We start from the raw sequence: 12987 nt of genomic DNA, 5'->3' as shown, positions 1-12987 counted from the left end.
GCTCAAAACAAAACACAAAAGCCATTTCGTGCACATCCCTATTGTACACATTGCTAGAATTCTTCCCCATTACTTAAAGCATCTCTGGGTGTTGTCTGTGTGGGATATGCAACAGCTGCAGCCATAGTTTGCATGTAATCTGCTTTGAAGCCAGAGGGGGCACTGTAGTTTCCTCAGTACTGGTTGGGCTAGCTAGGAGTTTCTATTCTCCTTCCTGTTCCTGTGTGTGTGTCAGCAAGTTCTGTACTGACCTCTAAGTGTTTGTCTCACAAGTAGGAGGCAGTGATGGGCTGGATGAGAGGTAAAAAACTGAGACTGAATCCAGATAAGACGGAGGTACTTATTTGTGCGGGGTCGGAACTTGGGAGATGATTTTGATCTGCCTGTTCTGGATGGGAGTCACACTTCCCCGGAAGGAACAGGTACGCAGTCTGGGGGTGCTTCTGGACACAAAACTCTCCCTGGTGTCTCAGGTTGAGGCAGTGGCTAGAGGTGCCATTTTTCAGCTTCGGCTGATATGCCAACTGCGTCCATTTCTTAGTGCATAGAGCGCATTGCAGTAGTCAAGTCTGGAGGTGACCAGCAGATGTACCACTGTTCCAAGGTTCTTTTATGCAAACTTATTTCTCTTATCTTTGTATCTGCTGGTGTCCAGAACTTATCAGATTTGCTGGAAGATAGGGCCTCTGAACACCAGCAGAGTTAATAACCACATTGCAACCATGCCCCCACGCCCCTTTTCAAGAATTATCTCTGTCATATCAACAGTAGCTACACTGGAATTACCAGACATTTTTCAGGCAGCAAAGAGGCACAGTGAAGTTCCTCCCCACGTGCTCCAATCAGCAGAGCAGTTCATTCAACCAACCAATCTTGATAGATAGACATACCACAAACCTCCGGTGAGGTCCTTCTAACATAGAAGGCTGTTCTGTGTCTCTCAAGATAATAGGACTCTCTGCCTGGAGGAGAGAGCTCAAGGTCTTACGTGTCTTCTCTAGTGGCCCCATTTCTATCGTCCAATTGTTTGTGGCCTACCAGAAGCAGGAAGAGACAAGTCAATCAACAGAGAGCAAACTCCCCATGCTTTATTCTCTGGTGCCAAGAAAAAGAATATGCAGTAGAAGGTTTGTTCTTTATTTAAAGGTTTACTTCCTGGTTGTTCCAGGAAGTCTGTGTACTAAGAGGGGTGTGAGTTGAGGCTTGCAGGCCTCCTACTGATTTTGCAGCTCCTTGTTCTTAGTCCTTGTTTTCTAGATCCCTCAGTCCAAATACAGTTTTCTTAGAGTTCATGATGTCTCTTGAGTAAAGGCTGAATATAAACTTCTGCACTAGTGTGGTCAAATGCCCAGTTCTATAGATTTTCTCCCACTCCATGTAGGCTTTCTACATACTGGTGGAATCTGACTCTAAGCAACATAGTATGCGTACACAAACAAGGAAAAGCACAGATAGCGGTGCACAGTAAATTATAATCACATTTCACTGTGAAGTTCAAAATTGTTCTTTGAAAAGCCCTGTAATGAAATGTTTATTCCTTTTGAAGAAGGACCTGGGCTTCAGTCCACAGGGCATATACTACATTTACCCAAATAGAAGACAACTCTGAATGAAAAATGATGCCTTAAAAAATAAGAGGTTAAATAAGGGTTATACCTGTATTTACCCAAAAGAAAGAGAACTTTGAAGAAGACAAGCACCCCATATTTAACGGATAAGGAGCTCTTTCTCATGATTGGAGTAAGTGCTCAAAAGAGGCAAGGGAAGGAAGCCTCAAAATGCTTACCTCTCCTGCAGATGATCCTTTTCTTCTATTTGGGCACGTGGATCACTCACCCAGACGTTTGCCGGCTGCTACTGGCAGCTGGGAGGTTTGGGGGTCAGGAGGCCTCCGGAACTACCATGATGCACCACGCGAGTGTGCGGTGCATTATGGGGAGCCAGGAGGCTGGGAGGCTACTCGTGTGTAGGTGCCATGCAGAGCTGCATGGCACCAACACATGATCAGCCCAGTTTCTGGGCACCCTTGCACCCCAAACCTGGACTAAGCAACTGGCTACCTAAGCTACTTGTGGAGTTCCCAACGGTTCACACTAACCAGCAAAACTGGGCTGGGCTTCCTTCGCCCGGTTTTGCCTGCACATGTGAATAGCCCCAAGGACTAGGAAAAATTGTTGTCTTATATTTGGGTAATATAAGAGTCTGCACTCTGGCCTGGACTATGGGCAGGCCAGAGTGCAGACTGCATGTTAATATAGACAAATACACTCTCCTAGGTTAGGTCCAGTGCTTTATGCATGACTGCCCTTAAAAACTGCCTGGAAACTTCCAGTGGTCCAAATTTCTGTTGCCTGTTGGTGGTGATTGCCTGGGGTTGGCTGGGCAAAGCAAAGTACGCTGCTGCTCTTCAGTCTCCACTGGCTACCCTTTCATTTCCAGCCTCAGTTCAAAACTGATGGCTCATATCTTTAAAGCCTTAAAACAAGTGAGCCTGGAGTACATGGGGTAGGTCTAGGTAGTCCTCTGAATATCCACCCTGTAGCTCCCTGGCTCCTAGATTTGTCAAGCTCTGTGCTCAAGTATATATTGGTACTCCAGACTTCACATACACACATACTTATTTTCACTGCCAGGATAATCAATCACAGATCATCTAAATCAAGGATCCTCAATGTTGGGCCCCCAGATGTTCTTGGACTTCATCTCCCATAATCCCCAGGCCCAGTGGCCTTTGGCTGGGGATTATAGGAGTTGAAGTCCAAGAACATCTGGGGACCCAACGTTGAGGATCCCTGATCTAAATTATCTACTTTAATACCATCTATCAAATCATCAACAACAAATACTTATATACCGCTTTTCAACAGCAGTTTCCAAAGCAGTTTACACAGAGAAATAATAAATAAATAAGATGGATCCCTGTCCACAAAGGGCTCACAATCTAAAAAGAAATGTAAGAGGGACAGGGCCGGCTTTTTCTATGAAGCAAGAGGTGCGTAGCATCGGAGCGCCACCCACTGGAGTCTGGGAAGGTGCCAATGGAACTTGAAGAAAAGCAACAGGCTTTTCTGTCTCTTTCAGGACAGGGAATCCTCTGCAGGCAGCTAAATGGATTCCGAAGTGGATTGCAATGCAAAGACAGACAGACTCACAGAGGTGGGGGTGGGTGGGGTGGCTTCCCTTTGTTCTCCCAGCTGCCCCCTCTGGGCTCTGGCTCAGTCTGAGTCAACAAGTCATCAAGTCAAAACAAAGGGACTCTCTTTGTTTTGCAAAGGGACTCTCAAACTTGACCAGAGGCTCTCCTCCTCCCCTTGCTTGCTCTGGGCTAGGAGAAAGGAGACATGGGGAGCGAGCAAGACCACAGGCACAGTCTCATTTCAAAGAAGAAGCATCCTTTATCATTCCTATTTCAAAAACAGTAAGCAGAAATGGAGGGGGTGCTTATGGGGGATGTATGTTTTATGAAATGGGGAGATACCAGGCATGGAATCACTCTGTGTCTGTGATTCTGGGGATGGCAGAGTATTGAATGCAAAACATGCAGTGCCTGTAAAATCCAGGGCAAAAATGCAAAAAATGCAGTATGTTTTAGTTGCTTAATGCAGTATAATGTTCAATTTAATTTTCAGTATGATTATTTTGAGTTAATTGAGTAGAATTTACAGGCATAGGTAGGGACTATTTGAGCCAGCGTGGTGTAGTGGTTAGAGTGCTGGACTAGGACTGGGGAGACCCGAGTTCAAATCCCCATTCCGTCATAAAACTAGCTGGGTGACTCTGGGCCAGTCACTTCTCTCTCAGCCTAACCTACTTCACAGGGTTGTTGTGAAAGAGAAACTTAAGTATGTAGTACAGCGCTCTGGGCTCCTTGGAGGGAGAGCAGGATATAAATGTCATAATAATCTGTAAGGGACAGAGGAGCCATGAGATTTCATAACCCCATGAGAAATGAACCTGTTCTTCTATATGCCATAAATAATATAGCTTGAGAGGCAGATACTTATCTCTTCTCAGCTATCCTGGAGACCTTACTTCTTGTAAAGTCAGAGACAGAGGTGAGGGGCTGGAGGTGAGATATAATGTTTTTGTGTGCCACACTGTGCATGGCACATTATTTGCGTGTAGGAACATAGGAAGATAGGAAGCTGCCATATATTGAGTCAGACCATTGGTCTATCTAGCTCAGAATTGTCTTCACAGACTGGCAGAAGCTTCTCCAAGGTTGCAGGCAGGAATCTCTCTCAGCCCTATCTTTGGAGAAGCCAGGGAGGACACCTGAAACCTTCTGCTTTTCCCAGAGCAGCTTCATGCCCTCAGGGGAATCTCTTCCAGTGCTCACACATCAAGTGTCCCATTCATATGCAACCAGAGCAGAGCTAGCTAAGGGGACAAGTCATGCTTGCCAGCACAAGACCAGCTCTCCTCCTATAATATCAGTTTGAATCTGTAACTGACATTTCTACCAGTTCCCCCTAATTGTCCTTTCAAGTGGCAATCACCGAAGCTGATGACAAAGGTGTGCTATCCCTTTAAATGCCACAGGCCTTGGACGGTTCTGAGCCAGGCCTGCCTTCTGACAGCTGGGATGGATTCTTCAGCCTTGAATTTTTCAAACAGGCTTGGCTGCTGTTCCCTGATGACTTGCTTGAATTCTTGCAGTCCTCAATCTGGTCTCTCTTTATTTTATTTTATTTATTTATTAGATTTATATACCGCCCTTCCAAAATGGCTCAGGGCGGTTCACAACATGATAAACAATTAAACAAATTAACTATTAAAACTGGGTAGCCATTCCCCAGGTCATCAGTATCTAGCCAGCAATGACTCTCTTCCCTGGTAAACTGACTTCCTGAAAGGGAACAGGCACCTTAGCTCTTTGCCTGCCCTTCCTCCTTCAGCTCTGACTCCATCTTCAGCCTTCTTCCTAAGATTTCCGTCCCATACAGTATCTTCCACCCAATCTGCCTGAAACCCACTTGGACCGGGGAGACCCGAGTTCAAATCCCCATTCAGCCATGAGACTTGCTGGGTGACTCTGGGCCAGTCACTTCTCTCTCAGCCTAACCTACTTCACAGGGTTGTTGTGAGGAGAAACCTAAGTATGTAGTACACCGCTCTGGGCTCCTTGGACGAAGAGCGGGATATAAATGCAAAATAATAATAAAATAAAAATAATAATACATAATTATATTATATACAATATTATGTACATAATTACATAAAATCTTTGTGTATTAAATTTTGAATACACACTAATTGTATTCCAAATTTTTATTTTTCACGATAACGAAGGGCGCTCAACAGAGTGTTGCATCTGGGCGCCAGATCCCCTAGAGCCGGCCCTGAAGAGGGACACAAGCAACAGTCACTGGAGGTACTGTGTTGAGGGTGAATAGGACCAGTTACTCTCCCCCTGCTAAATAAAGAGAATCGCCACGTTAAAAAGGTGCCTCTTTGCCAAGTCAGCAGAGGTTAGCATGCTTTTCATGCGGCTCAGTTCATTATTCAGTTGCTTGTAATTAAGTCAGGAGTTCTTAACTGGGGTCCACAGACCCTGCTAGGGGCCCAGAGGTAGGTCCAGGTGGTCTTGCACTGAATTTAATTTGCTTCCTGGTAAGCCAAAATAAAGATTCTGGCTTGCATCTCAAGAGGGATGTGGGATCATGGGTTCCGTGGCACTCACCACTCCATTGCCGCAAGGAGGAATGTGGGCTCACTGGTCCCACAACACTCATAACTCTGTCATTGCTTCTAGCGCAGACAGGTCAGGCAGGAATTAGGAGTGCTGTGGGACCAGCGAGCCAACATCCCTCCCACATATGCAACTCGCTGTGCAGTATGTAAGCCCTTGAAAATATCCAGAGTACCCCCCCCCCCACACACACACTAGTTTTTATTGGAGCCCAATAAAAATATAGTATGTAAATGGGGTGGAGTCCACGGGTAATAATTGAAGATCTGAGGGGGTCTGTAGGTACAAAAAGGTGATGAACCTTTGCCCTAAATGGATTGGGAGTTGAGTACTTTAAGGACTACCTTCTTAGGAACATAGGAAGCTGCCATATACTGAGTCAGACCACTGGTCTATCTAGCTTAGTATTGTCTACACAGACTCAGCCCTATCTTGGAGAAGCCAGGGAGGGAACTTGGAACCTTCTGCTCTTCCCAGAGCGGCTTCATCCCCTGAGGGGAATATCTTACAGCGCTCACACTTCTAGTCTCCCATTCATATGCAACCAGGGCAGACTCTGCTTAGCTATGGGGACAAGTCATGCTTGCTACCACAAGCCCTATGAGGCAAAGTACCTCCAGTGACTGCTTGTGTCTGTCTTATGGTTTCTTTTTAGACTGAGTCCTTTGGGGACAGGGATCGAGCTTGTTTGTTTGTTTGTTTATTATTTCTCTATGTGAACCACTTTGGAAACTTTTGTTAAAAAGCGGTATATAAATATTTGTTGTTGGTGGTGTTCCATATATTCTCTCCAGTGCACTCAGATCGACATCAGTGTTCCTACACCAGGAGCTTTTTACAGACAGGGCTGTTACCCCGAATCTCCTCCAGAAGAGAGAGTGTGCATTCACACACCAGCTTGGACTTTCCCTGAAGTACATTCGAGATCCTTGGAAGCACTCTACTGATAAGGGATGAAAACTTGGAATCTTTTAAAGAAGATTGGAAACCATTCTTATTATACTTAAAGAACTATTTTTCTATGGACCTTTCAGCAGGGTTTGAAATTTAGTAATAACTAGTGGGCCCGGGCACAGAGCATCTGTGCCTCAAGCAGGCCCGCCGCCGCCGCCTCTGGCCTCTCCACGGCCAGGCCGGGCCCACCGCCGCCGCCGCCTCTGGCCTCCCCGCGCCCGGCCCGCCGCCGCCTCTGGCCTCCCCGCGCCCGGCCCGCCGCCGCCGGCCTCCCGGCGGCCGGGCCCGCCGCCGCCGCCGGCCTCCCCGCGGCCGGGCCCGCCGCTGCCGCCTCTGGCCTCCCCGCGGCCGGGCCCGCCGCTGCCGCCTCTGGCCTCCCCGTGGCCGGGCCCGCTGCCGCCGCCTCTGGCCTCCCAGCGGCCGGGCCCGCTGCCGCCGCCTCTGGCCTCCCAGCGGCCGGGCCCGCTGCCGCCGCCTCTGGCCTCCCCGTGGCCGGGCCCGCTGCCGCCGCCTCTGGCCTCCCCGCAGCTGGGCCGGGCCCGCCGCTGCCGCATGGCCCGCTGCCTTGCCTCCGTGGCCGGTCCGGGCCCGCAAGCCGCCGGCTCGGCTCCGCCTGGGCCCGCTGCCGCCTCGCCCGGCCGGGCCCGCCGCCACGGCTCCGCAGCCACCATGGCCGCCCACACTCCTGGCCCGCTGGTTCTCCTGGGTTGTGCCGCCAGGACCAATCAGGCGCCCCTGCAGCCCAGCCAATCAGCTGGGCTGCCGGGACGCATTTCTCCTGGGCACACCCAGGAGAAATATATATATAGATAGCAGATTGGGTAGAGCAAAATCGAGTTTGCAATGTGTAGGATATATGTTTTGAATTACTATAGCAATGGTTGACTTGCATAGTTAATGAATCGCGCAGATTAATGAGTGGGAAGTCTATATTTACTTAATTAGATGTTACGGGATTGTTAAGATATTGTAAAAACCAATAAAAAAATTTAAAAGCAAAAAAGAGAGAGAGAGAGAGATTCTTGGAAGCACTCCACACACAAATCGGGCTTTGTCTTCCAAATTCTAGCTTATATGGATGTATTTCCAGGTTTTTGAAATGCTGGTTTCAAGAGAGTTTTTCTGAAAATGCCGGCGCAAATAGGGAAAGGCATTGACATAGAATCATTGTGTTCCTATCCAAGGAGCGTTCTCTCACTCGCTCTCTCCCCATTGGCTAGAAGGAAAACATGAGGCATGCAATGTGAACCTGCATGAAAAGCAAACCCGAGAGCAGAGGGGAGGGGCTGCTTCCCTCAGATCCCTCAAGGGTAATTTGAAGTGGCTTCGCTCAACATTTACCCCGCAGCATGAAGCCATGTGTGAATAACTCCCAGGTTCCCCTGGGACTTTTACACACAGCAGGCTTTACCATGAGTTTACTGGGAGGCTCGACTACAAATTTGAAGTTGTCCCCCAAACCCAACACAAATAGTGGATTTTTTTTTAACCTCGGATATAAATCAGGCTACACTCTAACGCACAGTAAGAAACCCGAATTGTGTGTGAAATGCTCCCCGATAACTTTCAGGGACTTTGGGGTAAATCTAGCCTATATGTGAATGCACCCCCTCCATTCCAGAGGAGATGTGAGTTAAAGGGCTTCCAAAGCCCCGTGTGAAAAACTTCCTGGCAACTGAGGTATGTTGGGTGAGCAGAGTCTTCTCAGGGACAGAGTCTTCTTAGTCAAGGTGGTAAGCACTGACAAATGCCCTCCTAGGGAAACTCACCTGTTCCCATCCTTAAATTTGTTTTACCACCTACTCAAGATGTGGTTTTCTCTGGAAGCTTTTGCGGGAGGCTGACCGGACTGCATTTCTTCTGCTGCTGTGTTCGGAGGGTAACCCTGATTGAAGCTGCCATATTCAGTTTGATATTTTTTATTTTATTTATTGTTTTGTTTATTGTTGTTATTCTTCTGTTAGCCACTTGGACATTTTTTAAAGGAAAGTGGGACAGAAACTTTAAAAATAAATAAATGAAAGAAATTAAGATGTGACTATATGCAGAAAATCAGATCTTGTCCTTTGTCTCCCTTCCTTTGTATTGTCTTCATATGTTTTCCTTCAAAGCAATTAAAATGGGTGATATTAATTCCTCCTCTGTTTCCCCTTCCACCACCCACATTCTTCGTTTTCGAGCTGTCTGGGCCAGGTTCTGACTCCGTCTGCTTTTTGGCAATAGATTTCAGCAGCTCCAGCCAAACACCCTGTGTAAACACCAGCAACCCGAAACTTTAAATAAAGCGCCACTGAAGTAACTGCACAAATATCTGTTTCACAACAATCTGCTTGCTGTCTTTCATGCATCCATTAATGACTTCTACCTCCTGTGGAAATCCAGGGGTGCTTACTTCTTTGCAGTTTTCTAGGGTGAAGAAAAAAAATCACCTTTTCCCCTTCAGTGAGTTATTATATTTGCTTACTCAGTGATGGATTTTGTTGAGGGTTTTAGTATAATTTTAGCTTTACAACATGAAATTCCTTCAGAAGAAATCATATGAAGAAATGCTCAGAAATCTCTGAAATGTCAAATGCTGTGGCCTTGCATTTTCAGGCAACCAGGACAGCTGAAATGTATCGACAGCTAAAACTACTCTCAAATAATCAGTATGGATGGTAATGTCCCCCATCTGCAGTCTGATGTGGTACAGTCCAGTAACAGTGACACCATGTGATCAGGGGTCCATAAATTTAGGCTTAACTCAGTAGCCAGCAGGAGTGGAGCCTTACTGCCAGCGGCCCATCTGCGGCCACGGCGGCGGCCCCGCTGACCCCACCCCTGTGTCTGATGCCAGATGCAGGGGGCGTGGTCTGGCTCCCAAATGGAGCCTTGAGGAGCCTTGTTGGAGTTGGAGTCCAACTCCCGAAGGGGCCATGCAGCCCCTTCAGGAGCCAAACTAAAGCTGGCGCTGCCTTCGCAGCGCAGCCAGGAGTGGCTCTTCCCTGCAGACACATCTGTTTACTTGTACAACATAATGTCTGAATAGGGCTCAGGATTCACCCTAATCTAATTTGAAGACAATGGATGTAAAGCAGTAGTCCCATTCAGACAATTTTAAAAATGCACCACTGTAGACAGAGAGGGTTACAGGGAGGAGAGCTGGTCTTGTGGTAGCAAGCATGAATTGTCCCCTTTGCTAAGCAGGGTCCACCCTGCTTGCATTTGAATGGGAGACTACACATGAGCACTGGAAGATATTCCCTTTAGGGCTGCTCTGGTTCCAAGTTTCCTCCCTGGCATCTCCAAGATAGGGCTGAGAGAGATTCCTGCCTGAATCCTTGGAGAAGCCACTGCCAGTCTATGTAGACAATACTGAGCTAAATGGACCAGTGGTCTGACCCAATGTATGACAGCTTCCTATGTTCCTTTATAAAGTGGCACACATAGGTCAGAAGTCCAGTTCTCGACCCATTGGTCACCATCACTCCCTGCCATTCATGCATTTGTCTGCATAGGGAAGTGCCGTATCCATGATCCGTGACTGACTTGCAATCATGGAAGCACCCACCATCCTGGATACAGCACTTCCCTATTCAGACAAACGCTGCTCTAAGCATGAGCAAAAGTGAATGACGCGTTGAGAGCAGGATTCCAAATCGTGTGCACCACTGTACACAGTTACAGAGCACATTTTTTAAAATGTCTGAATGGAGGTATTATCAGGAATGTTACCTCTCCCTGGTTAATTGTACCAAAGAGACACAAATCAATTTCTGAATTATCCAAGACCATTCTCAAGGATGGGAGGCTGAAATCCATTGGGAACTCCTTCTTTGTGAAGACAGGAGTTGGTATCTCAGAAAAGCAAGATGGAGATGACAACATTTTAATTGTGACTGTGTAACTGGGCCCTCAATGTCACATGACTTTGCATAGTTGAATTTCCCAGGGCCAAGCTCCATGTGCATGCAAATGCATCCCACAGAGATGTGCTCAAACCCAAATTGCCTTTCTTGGGTTCAAAAATAGCCATGAAAAAGGAAGAAGCTGACTCTTTCCCCTCACCTGGTTTCCTGCCAAAAATGGCCCCCAAAGTGGTGAAATGCCCTTGAAGCAGACTTCAAGGGCAAATCACTGCTTCAGGGGGTTGATTTTCTCTATAGAATGCATTTCTGTGCACATGTACTTTGGCCCAATGTCATATTATTTTGCATATTACTGCTTACTGAACCTTCCCAAAGATTTCCAAAAAGGCAGAACAGGCAAATATAAAAAGAAAATCACTGGGGTATTCTGCAAAATGCAGATTCTTGAGAAGTCTGGCACACATGTGGTTTCAAAGACATGGTCTAAGGATATCTTGCTTGGATCATCTAGATCTAATACCTTTTCAAAGTTCTTGTAAACAAAACTTCATGGGGACTACCCCAGAGTAAGTGGTTTAAGGATCACAGCCAAAATAAATGCTAGAAGCGGACTCCAAGACACCATCTTGAATGCTTTCCATATGCAACTTGATTGACAAGGTACAGATTTTTTATTTTTTTTAAAAGAGGGGAACTATACACAAACATTAATGAAACATGTATCTTGTAGCTAGCTGTATTTTAATTTAATCTTAACACAATTAATTTAATTCATTAGAGTTCCTGTTAGTCCCAATCACAAATGCTGGCTCTGTGCAAACAAGTAACTGAAAGATGGTCCTCTGCTCCAACGCTTTTTTAATCTAATAATTCTTTTGTATTAAATTAGGCATTTCCCAGTAAGAGAGAGTGATGTAACTTTACTGCAAAAAGGAACAGGCAAAGAACCACTTGATAATGTGGAATTTTGATCATTACATGTTCCAGATAAATATTCAGACTGCAAATTATGAAAATAGAATGGTTGGACTAAGCTGACTGGAGTGGTAAGCATGCTTTAGCTTAAAAGAACGTGCTTACAAGAGGGGGAAATGGGCGTAACGAGGCTGGAGTGGGCCCAGAGACAAAATTTTAAAATGGGCCCCTCGCTGATATACACACACTCACTTCACATGTGACTTGCCTCTGGGGGGCCCCCTTGAGGCATGGGGTCCCCTAGGCAGCCGCCTCCCCTTGCCTAATGGTAGTTACGCCCCTGGGGGGAAATAGATGTATCTATACCACAAAGTCATGAAGATCTCATACCTGTTTAACTGTTTTTTTACTTCCTCCAAATAATCTTGGCAATTACAACTTGTTGAGAGTGCTAGAAATTCTCTGCTAGAAATCCCTAGCCACTTAGAAAAACTGCAGTTCCCCCTATTCCCTCAAAAGAGGCAATGACTACTGAATTATTTTAAGTTTGTAGCAAAGTTACAGCCATCCACAGCAGATCAAAGCAAAGCTGTCCAAAGATTTGGCCCCACTTCAGATGTGTTTCATCTCCACTTTGGATCTGTAGGGGGTGCCAACCAGCTCCGTAAGGGAAAATACTCTAGAGCTCATTCCAATGTGCAAAGCAGAGACAATCTGAAACTTTTTAAAAGGGCATCTAATTGATATTCTCAACGTCCACTATCAGTTTCAGATAAGCAGGTATCCATCCTGAATTTTCCTCTTTCTTAAAAACCAGAAATATTTCTCAAACCACAAAAAACATGCAGGTAATCTTTACAAATCGTACTTTCTTTGACTTTTCCTCTTCTAGCCTTGCGGGCTCCTTCAAAAATAAGAAACAAAGGAAATATGAGAAGCAGGAACTGGAGTAGTCCTTTGCCACCCAGAAATACACCACAGCAGCACTGGGCTGGTTTACTAGTCATATCGGTTGTACAACAAGCTAGAAAGAACAAAGAAAAGGCAAAGTCTAAGTTTTACAATGCATAAAGGTTGGTTCTTTCTCTCAGGGTGCAAATTGTAGAATTTATTTCAGTGGCATGACCACTTCTTCTGCATTGTTTGTAGTAATCATCTATCTTCTCATTTTCAATACTTCTTTTAAGGGCCAAACTAAACGTAATGTGCGAGTTCCGTGAGTAGAACTCTTGGCAACATTTGCTTTCTCAGGAAACAGTTATTGGGACATCAGTTTGGATCACAGCCATGACATGCAAGGAAAGAGGTCTAACCGTTTCGCCTCATGCCACAGTCCTGACCCAAATTGCTTCCCCAAAGTCACTATCAGCCATGGTACTGAAAATGTGCGAGCACACATTTTGCCCATAGGTTTCCTCTTTTGTGATAAATAACATCTTTGGGGACAATTCAAGTCAGTAAATTGGTGTGAGGACAAAGAGTTAACCCACCGTCCACCTGTGATGCCACTCTGATCCAAACTGGGCCTCCATCCTCAGATAGTGAAGAGGAAGGGGAAGCTGGCAGTCTGCCAGCAGC

At 46.2% G+C, this 12987-nt stretch overlaps 1 long non-coding RNA gene across 1 annotated transcript; it reads left to right on the top strand.

The window, feature by feature from the left end:
- The first annotated feature begins 226 nt into the window (after positions 1–226).
- Positions 227–12494, top strand: LOC128324078 (uncharacterized). Its single transcript, XR_008306627.1, has 3 exons — positions 227–301; positions 11384–11540; positions 12302–12494. It is a non-coding gene; the product is annotated as an uncharacterized LOC128324078 (long non-coding RNA).
- Positions 12495–12987: the final 493 nt, after the last annotated feature.

Source organism: Hemicordylus capensis, chromosome 4 (assembly GCF_027244095.1).
Source record: "Hemicordylus capensis ecotype Gifberg chromosome 4, rHemCap1.1.pri, whole genome shotgun sequence".
In the NCBI taxonomy this organism is placed as follows: Eukaryota; Metazoa; Chordata; class Lepidosauria; order Squamata; family Cordylidae; genus Hemicordylus; species Hemicordylus capensis.
Note: the sequence above shows the minus strand (reverse complement) of the source record. Positions and strands in the feature narration are given on the sequence as shown.